At 50.6% G+C, this 9,434-nt stretch overlaps 1 pseudogene; it reads left to right on the top strand.

Annotated features, from left to right (window-relative positions):
* The first annotated feature begins 2,932 nt into the window (after positions 1-2,932).
* LOC136661976 (5S ribosomal RNA) lies at positions 2,933-3,049 on the top strand (annotated as a pseudogene).
* Positions 3,050-9,434: the final 6,385 nt, after the last annotated feature.

The raw sequence follows: 9,434 nt of genomic DNA, 5'->3' as shown, positions 1-9,434 counted from the left end.
CTCTCCCTCCTGTAGTTCACCAGGTGAGCCGGCAGATTTTTCAAAGCACACTTGGAGCTTGATTGGCTCTTCTTGTTTCACAGACTGCTAAGCAGCACTGCTGCCACCTTTTTCTCTGGCTGTGCTCCTGGGCTTGTCTTAGGAGCACAAAGATCTCCCATTTCCTTTCTGATGGTCAGAGCAGAGCCCTTGACGAAGGCTGGGAAGGTCCGTGGATGTTCAGAAGCAAGAGTTGGCTAAACCCCTAAAAGAGACAAAGGGCACAATCCTAACCGTGCCTTGGGCCACAAGTTTATTGCACCGGCCCGGGAGGGTCGCTAACGTGCCAGAAGCCACAAGGAGATGCGCCAACACATGGAGGCTGAATCCAGCCTCTGTGGCGGCTTCCCTGCTGAGTCTTGCGATGGCCTGGGTGGGCCGATGCAAGAGTGAAAGGTAGGCGTGGGGGAGGCAGTGGGCGTCAGGGAGGAGGCAGGACAGAGGCATTCCTGGGTGGGGTGTGGGTGAGCAGTGGGCAGCCCCGGGGGTGGGTGGGGGTGGGCGGGCAGAGAGAGGTAGTTGGGCTGGGATCCGGCAGTTATGCCAGATCCCAACCCCTGTTCCCAGGGAGAACGGAGCAGTTTGAAGCCACTGCGCTCTCCTTGGATTTGTGCCACCTCCAGAGGTGGTACAAATTCAAGGAGACCCATACTGGCCAGCAGCTGTTACCCAGGGGTAAAGGAGAAAGTTTTCCCTTGCCTCTGGCTAAGCTGCTTCTGGCCAGAATCCTGCGTGGATGCAGCACAAGCCTCCTGGCTTGCCTGTACCAGCGCAGGATAGGATTGCACCCCAAAACTTGGATGAGAGGACCTCCCCCTGCCTCAGGCCATTCACAAAGGTATAGGGAGGAAAGTCTTGGCCCAGACATTCACCGTTGAGCGTCCTTCTCATACACCAGTATGAACACCCCTGGGATGACTGGCAGGACAGTCGTGAAGCAGGTGCTTCCTCCTTTCCCCAATTCTGCCTTTCTGTCCAAGTCCAAATTGGTGACTCCACAATCACAAGAAGTGGGTTGCAATCAACCTGTGCTCTGTTCCTGCCTCTCGTACAAGAACGTACCTTGGGAATTTTACTCCTGAGAAGTTTGAGAACCCCTGCCATAGAGTGTCGTGCAAAGAAAAGCATTGAAAATTGCTGCACTACAGAGGAGACTCTCTTCCGTGATTGTGCATACGATTCAATTTTTACTTCTGGGGACAGATACATAATACGACATTTCTTGCCATCGTTCCTCCAAGGAGCTCAGCGAAGTGTACAATGGTCTTGTCTCCCAAGTGCGGGCACATGTGCTTATATGCCTCTTGGTAGCAAGAAAGCAAATCCATGCGCATAGAAAAATGGCTTGGTTCTAGCTATGCTAGACCCCTTTGCCCTGACATGCTTATTCTGTATGTGAAATTTATCCTGTCTGGAAGAATTCACGCAAGCCCCTTCCTGCATGTAGCCTGCCTCAGTGCAAATAATTGGGGGAGGATCAATTGGGAATTTCAGGGGTCTGGAGGTGACGCTTCAATGCCCTTTTCTCTCCCCGAGGTGATCAGCAGCAGCCGCCAGATCAATCTTGCCCAAGTCAGCAAATATATTTGCATAAATGAGACCGTGTTTGTGTTTGTTCTTGGTGCGGAATGTGGGTTACCTTCCATTATTATTCATACCTTAACATCTGATCCCCTGGCACCTTGCTGAGTTGCATCTTAGACAAGACCTCTGCCCCAAAGAGCTTACAGTGCAAGATGATAGGGAAGGCAAAAAAGAGGGAGAGACAAGGGCAAGAATGGGTGAGTGGAGGCAAATGTAGGGGTAGGAGCTAATACATAGGCCAGGCCTGAGTAGATCTGGGATGGGATGGGCACATTGGTGTGGGTTCCGTCCCCCTTCTTGAGTTTTCAGCCTCTCTGCTCCTCTTTCTTGCAGATCCCCCTGTCGTCATGCTGTCAGTGCAGCCGCAAACAGTCGCTGAGGGTGGCAAAGTGAGCTTTCTCTGCACGGCCACCTCCAACCCGGAGCTGACAGGCGACAGGTAAAAAGGCCAACAGACTCCAACCTCCCAGAGATCACACAGCAATAGTGATGTTGCTGCGATGCCCTCTGCTGGCAGCTTTGGGGATTGCAATGAGCCGGGCTCCTCTGATGCCAGTGCATGCCTTCGCAGGTGGGCCAAAGGAGGTGTGCCCATTCCGGAGGCCAACGGGGATAGCTATGAGGCGATAGTCAATCAATCGTTTTTCACGGAGCCCGTGTTGTGCGAGGGCTCGAATGCCGTCGGCAGCACACTGGTGGATGTGCATTGTAAGTGAAGGAGGCAGGTTGGGTCTGTGTATCCTGGGATAGGTGGGAACACTTTGGAAGAGGAGGATGGACAAGGAGATGACGAGGGTGACCTTGGTGCCAGATTGGGGCATACTGAGTGTGGGTAGGTCAGATGTGGGGCTCCCCCCATCAGGATCTTCTCTCCTGTAACCCCACTTGCCGTTCCAGCAGGTAGACCTCAAAGGCCTCTCACCTGCGACCATCAGCAAAGCCATCGTGCCACGCATTGGAGTGGCTGAGAAGGCACTAGCTGTGAATGGTGAGGGGTCTTGGAACCAGGTCATGCACAGCAACCTATTGCAGTGAGCCTGGCGGAAATCTGACCAGACCTGATTGCATCCGTCATTTTTGTCTTTTCCTCAGGGCCGCCCATTATGGGCGCGGAACCAAGCCTGCAGACTGCAGTGGGGGCCAAGGCACGGCTGGAGTGTTTGGTGGGGAGCGTCCCACCCCCCGACAGGATTGTAAGTGCTTGACTCGCCTTTGCCCTCCACCCTCATGCCTTAACCAGGCCTGAATGTACCAGATGGTCCTCCTTATCCATGGAGTTGACTCAACATGGATTGCAAGCCCACACTGGAGCAGCAACTGTTGCCCTGCACATGCCTGATCTCATCTGATCTCGGAAGCTAAGCAGGGTCAGGCCTGGTTAGTACTTGGACGGGAGACCGCTTGGGAATACCGGGTGCTGTAGGCTTCTACCATAGTCTTTCGAGACTGAAGGTTGCCAACCACTGGAGGACCTCAGAGGACCTCCCAGGCATGACTGGAAGTCGTGTCTAGGAGGTCTTCTGAGTTCAGCCAGAGCCTTTGGAGAGGCACTTCCAGGTTTTCACAAAATGTCTTTCTGAAGACTCTGGCTGACCTTCTGAGGTGCGAGGAGGTAGCCTGCAGTGTCCCTGCACCTCATAAAGCCTCCTGGAGACCTTCTGGAGTCCTGAAGGCACCCCTGGTTTTCAACCAAAGCTGGAAGTGCTTTTCAAAGACCTTCTGAGGCCTGGGCAGGCTGTGTACAACCTCCCCTCACCTCAGAAGGCCAGCCCCAGTCTATGGAAAGGCAGTAGGGTATGTCATATGCAAAAGAAACCAGATATTATTTGTGAAGTTGGATGAAAAGGTGGAATGCATGTGTGCCAAAGTAGTTAGAATGTAGAGTTATTGAACCCATGATTTTAAACCCACACTGCTTAGTTCAGGGTTCTTAACCCTTTTACTATTACAGACCCCCCACCCCCATAGATTGCCCAGTGTGTCCCCATACCTTCTTCACTAGTCTGTAGGAATCAGCATCATCACCAGTCCTATTAGGTACCACTATTTTGTCAGCAGCGGGGTTCTACTTTACATATGGATAGCAAGGATCAGAATGCCTCAATCTGCATTGACAGTGGTGATACTTAATAATCTTATCCATATAAATAATGGTAATAGTTAATCACCTAATCTAACAACAATTTTTTTTAATTGTTCAGAGATTGAGAGCACAATCCTAACCAGGTCTACTCAGAAGTAAGTCCTATTTTGTTCAATGGGGCTTACTCTCAGAAAAGTGTGGTTAGGATTACAGCCTGAGTCCCATACCTCCCTCATTGTGTTCTGGTACCTCCAAAGGGTATGGATAACCCTGGTTAAGAATCCCTAGTTTAGATTTTCCCACAAAACCTTGGAAGGTTCTGAATGGCCAATTGTCCCCGTAGCGTCTAGAGTCGATCCTTGGGCTTGGTACCCATCGGGCACGAGGCTAACCAGGTGTACTCAGAAGTAAGTCCTATTTTGTTCACTGGGGCTTACTCTCAGGAAAGTGTGGTTAGCATTGCAGCCATCATCTTCTACCTGTCCAGGCTTCTGATTTGCCCCCCTGTCTCTTTGCAACAGGCCTGGTTGTGGGGTGAATGGGTGCTGGATGCTGGCTCGCTAGATCGGGTCACGGTGGACACCATGGTGACCGACCAAGGGGTGCTCTCTGCTTTGCTGATCGACCCAACGCATGACAGCGACTTCACCTTGGCCTACAACTGTACCGCATGGAATCGCTTTGGCGTACGTTCCGCTACCGTCAGCTTGTGCCGCCAAGGTAAGATTCCCCATCCCCCTCTACTAATTTCACCAGGAACAAGCTTCATGGTGAACTCACTGGGGCCCCGCCAGATCTCCTGTTTTCAAAGCAGAGAGATCCAAGTGCAGAGCCCAGCAGAGCAGTGAAACTCACCTTAGCAAGCCACTGTCTCTCTGTACAGCATACTTTGGCAGGGATTGTTGGGAGAAGAAAAGGGGATAATCTCCAGCTTGAGACTGAGGTCCTGGAGGGGGAGGGCAGAATACTGATGTGACACAACATGACCTTGACTTTCATCCCCCCTTGGGCAGTGGTTCCCAAACCTTTCCAACTAGCAGTTCCCTTGACCTACTGGGCCATTGGCCACAGCTCCCCATTAGGGCTACAATCCTATAGTGTATAGGGTGGCAGATTTTCACCAGGATTCTGCATCTCCCCTGGCTGGATTCCATGGCTTCCCAGGGAGCCTCAGTTTGGGAATCACTGCACTTGACGTTCATCACTTTGCTCTTTCAGCTGTGTTCAGCCTGGGCTGATGCAAGCCTCTGGGGTGGGCGGGAAGGAAGGTGGGGAGGGAGGCATTCCTGGGTGGGGGGAGGGCGGGCGGTGGGCAGGTGGGGAGCGGGAGGCGGGGCTGGGATCCAGCGCTTATGCTGGATCCCAACCCCCGTTCCCGGGGAGCTTGGAGCAGCTCCAAGCCACTCCGCTGTCCTTGGACTTGTGCCACCTCAGGAGGTGGCACAAGTCCAAGGAGACCCATAGGGGAAAAGTCACCTTACCCGGAGGTAAGGAGAAAAGTTTCCTCTTGCCTCTGGCTGGGCCGCCTTGGGCCCCTGTCCTGTGCTGGATACAACGCAAGCCTCTTGGCTTGCCTGTTCCAGCGCAGGGTAGGATTGCAACCAAAAAAGTTATGTTTTTTTGCTGGCCAAAATAAATTTTCAAGCTAAGTCTGTGCTTTGACACCCGTCCATTTTTGACTTGCATTCGTGCTCTGGTCCCCAACCAGAAGAAAGCACAAGGTATCATTTAAGACGGCATGAAATCAAATGCCAGTAATTAAAGGCATGAATTCTCCCCGCAGAGGTCTTGTCCGTCCTGATCATGGGGGGCTTAGCTGCCTCCGGGGTTGCTGTTCTCCTGCTCCTGGTGGTTGTCATCTCTTTCTGCTACCGACGGAAGCGCTGTGGGAAAGGTGAGGTGTCATTCTCAGAAGCTAAGCAGGGTCAGGCCTGGTTAATCCTTGGATGGGAGACCGCTTGGGAATACTGGGTGCTGCAGGCTTCTACCATAGTCTTTCGAGACTGAAGGTTGCCAACCAACCGTTCTCAGCCCTCCCAGGAATTACGTGGGGCCTTGTGCCCCTGAGCTGCAGCCCCCGTCACCAATCCTTGAGTGACCTTTGGGGAGAAAGTTGGGGTACAAAATCAAATGATCTGTTTGCTGCCAGCCTATAGTTAAGGCTGCATTGTCAGAATGCTGGATAGAGGCAGGGTTATTCCCTCTTCCTCTGAGCTCCTCTGGTCTGTGGACTTGGTTAGGCCCACTGAATATCCCCACCTGGTCTTCAAAGCCTCTCCCCCTCCTTTTCCATTGGCCTGACATCTCCCTGCTACGGACGGCGGCTCCAGACGCAACCATTTGAGCAGTTTTCCTGGGGTCCCGCAGACACTTGCCCCTGCACAGTTTCTTGGGAAAACCAGTGGGTGGAATGGTGGCACCAGTGGACCTCCCGAACAGCAGATATATGGGCTTGCTCTTCTCCCAGCTAGCTGCCCAAGGGGATATGGATCCACCCATGCCTCCGTTGAATAATGCTACCCAATCTACGTAGGGATGGATCAGAGAAGGGCTTCAGTGCATCTTGCCACTTCCTGGTGTTTTCACATGCCCATCCCAGAGCTCTCCAAGATCTGAAATGTGCGCAGATGTCATTGTTTAAATCCCCTGGAGTGAAATCCTGTAGAAGACCAAGTTTTCAGCTCACACCTCTGTCTGTCCATAAATCCTGCAGCCAAGCGGGGGGCGCAGCTCTCCAAAGCAGATATCCTTGTGCAGATCACCATAAGCGAGAGCAGCCCAAGCCGGCCGAGTGAGACAGAGGGTGATGGCAAGGAGCCCATGGTGACGGGGAGCCAAGAACTGAAGGTGAGCTCAACTGGGAGACTCACAGTAGATCCACCCAAACTGAGGCTCTAAGTCAGTGTGGTCCAGCAAAGATGTGTACAGTAATGTACACTTTGAACCCCCAAAGATGTGTGGCCTTACTGGGTGATGCCAAAAGGTCCTTCTCTTTCCACAAGTGCCAACCAGATGAATCGACATGCTCAAAAGCAGGGTGTGATGGTGACATTTATTCATTGATTTAAGACATGTATACCCTGCCTTCCCAGTGTTTTTAGAACACGAACATCATCCCTGGCATCTTTTCCTCAGCAGGTGGTACCTGCTGGCATCCTGCCTTTGAAACAGAAAAGTTCTGTTCTCTACTAATAGTTAGGATAGCAGATTTGTGGGCAGTGGGTCTAATGCTCTCTTAATGCTGTCTAACCTAGTGCCCACCACACCTGATGGCAAAGAGGCCTACCTGTGAACTTCTCCATAATTGGTCCATTCTTTTCATTCTTTCCTAAAGCAGCTATGGGAGGTGAACCTGGGGTTCCCTTGTTGTAGTCCAATGCTCTAACCATTGCACCACACTGTGAATCGGCCCTCCAAATAATTTGGTGGTACCTTAACCTTGCTTCATTGGCATTTCTGTCTTTGTCCTCCCCAGGATCCCACCAATGGCTACTACAAGGTCCGCGCCCATGAGGAGCAATGTTTAGGAAGCAGCTTCTCTGAGTACACGCCAAGCAGCCAACCTTTGTTTGGGGCATCTTCTCTCTACCCTTCTGCTGGGCCAGTCCAGCCCAAGTTGAATGAGTATGCCCACCGGTACACCCTGGGTACACCAGGCTCTCGTGCAGCCTATGACCCACACGAGCAACTTTTCCCTCAGGAAAGCATGTACAGTGGGACGGCCTACCTCACAGCCCCCTACAGCCGGGCTTTCACCAGCTACGTCAAGCCCAGCAGCTACGAGAAGGCCGAGAGCGGGTATGAGCAGTCGGACCAGGCCAGTAAGACCTCGGGCTGCTCCCGCTTCTCTTATACCTCCCTGTCCCAGCAGTCCAACTATGGGCGCCCTGCTCACCAACGCATGCAGACCCACGTATGACTCGTGTCTGACCCCTGCCAACCTCCAGTCATCTTCAGAAGGGAGAGAACAGGGAGCGGACACTTCATGTGGCTAATGGACTCCAAAACAGCCAGATAGACTCGGTGCCGAAGACCTGGGCTGAGACATGCCATTCTCATCCTCCGGGGAAGATGGCTGCCAGGCTAGCTTAGCAACGCAGAGTTGCTGTCAAGATGGCCAATAGCCTGATTGTAAGTCATCTTCATCTGTAGCCAGGTCCATCTCTCTTGGGGAGCGTGAGAGGAAACTGTTTTTAGCCACCTCCACGTCAGGACGTGAAAGTGGATTTTGGACAGCCAAAGGCACATCTCTGCTGAAACTGGAAACAAGTTTTCATGGCTTATTAAGAAGTCTTGGTCTAGGTCTGACTTCAAAATGGTGGACGTGGCTGCCAGGCCAAGAGCGCTAGTGGAAGCAGCCAGCAGCTCAGCACTTTCAAAATGGTGCTAGGACACGGAGTCGGCAATGGGACTACAGGACTCTCTTGCTCTTTGCTCACTGATAGACTTGCCCAGAAAGGAAAGACTCCAGACTCTGCTCCAGACGCATGATCTTGGGAAATCTCTAAGCATGGGTGCTAGGCTTTCCTGATACCCACAAACCCCTCTCTTGCCCCTTCCCCCTGCATCCCGTTTGTCTCTCCACTGCTCCCTCTCCAATTTCCTGATACCCACAAATCCCTCTATTGCCCCTCCCCACTGCATCCCGTTTGTCAAAATTTATCAATCAATCAATCAATCAATCAAATCCTTTATTGCTTAACCATAGGTCATTATATTTGGAAAGAAAAATAAAATATATAAAATGTATATATACTTTAGTATAATAGTGCCATACAGTAAAACTCAGTTATTAACAAATTGAATAAAACACGATCTTATCTTTTTAGCCGCAAGGGCAAAATGTGCCACAGCAAAAGTAACATTTGATTGTAAATCCTCAAGTAGATAATAAACTAATTGTTCAGGGGAATAACCACACAGGGATTTTACTATTGATTCCAAAAAACGGCTTCTCGGATTCCCATATAAGGGGCAAATCAGTAAATAATGTAACACATCTTCAACTTGCCCACATCCATAAACACAAAGGCGCTTTGCTATAGGAATTTTTTTATATCTACCCTCTAAATATGCTGAAGGCATTTGTTGAAATCTCAGTTCAGTAAAAGCTCTTCTTAACTGTGGGTAAATCAGGGTCTCAAAATAAATGGACATCATATGCTGGATGTTAATATGGGGATACCAGCTCGAATATCGAGATTCCCATAAAGAAACTTTGTCTTGGTAAGTTTCCCAGTCATAAATCCATTCCCTGAGCTCTTTAGGACTCAGGCACAGAAACTTGTCATACTCCAGTTAAAATACTTTAACTTAAAAAAAAACCTGATTGGCCCATCCTCCAATAAGCATCTGTTCGTTCCAGCATTCTTTTGCTAGAGCTGACTCTTTCATAGCATTGATCCTTCTCCAAAATCTGAAGTAAGCAAGGTCCATTCTAATGGCTAAAGATGGCAGTCCTAGCTCTGCTCTAATATGAACCGCAGGAGTGCCTGGAGACAGCCCTAATATTTGTCTCAAAAATTTATTTTGTAAGACTTCTAACTTTCCCTTAACTGAGTCTCCCCACAACTCTGCCCCATATAACATATGAGGTAAGATCTTTGCTTCATAAACTTTAATCAGTGGGGGAATTAACTGTCTGCCTCTAGCATAAAAAAATTTTTTTAACAAACCCATCTGTCTGGCACTGGAGATTAAAATCATCTCAATATGTTGTTTCCAAGTC

Source organism: Tiliqua scincoides, chromosome 10, assembly GCF_035046505.1.
Source record: "Tiliqua scincoides isolate rTilSci1 chromosome 10, rTilSci1.hap2, whole genome shotgun sequence".
Taxonomy (NCBI): Eukaryota; Metazoa; Chordata; class Lepidosauria; order Squamata; family Scincidae; genus Tiliqua; species Tiliqua scincoides.
Note: the sequence above shows the minus strand (reverse complement) of the source record. Positions and strands in the feature narration are given on the sequence as shown.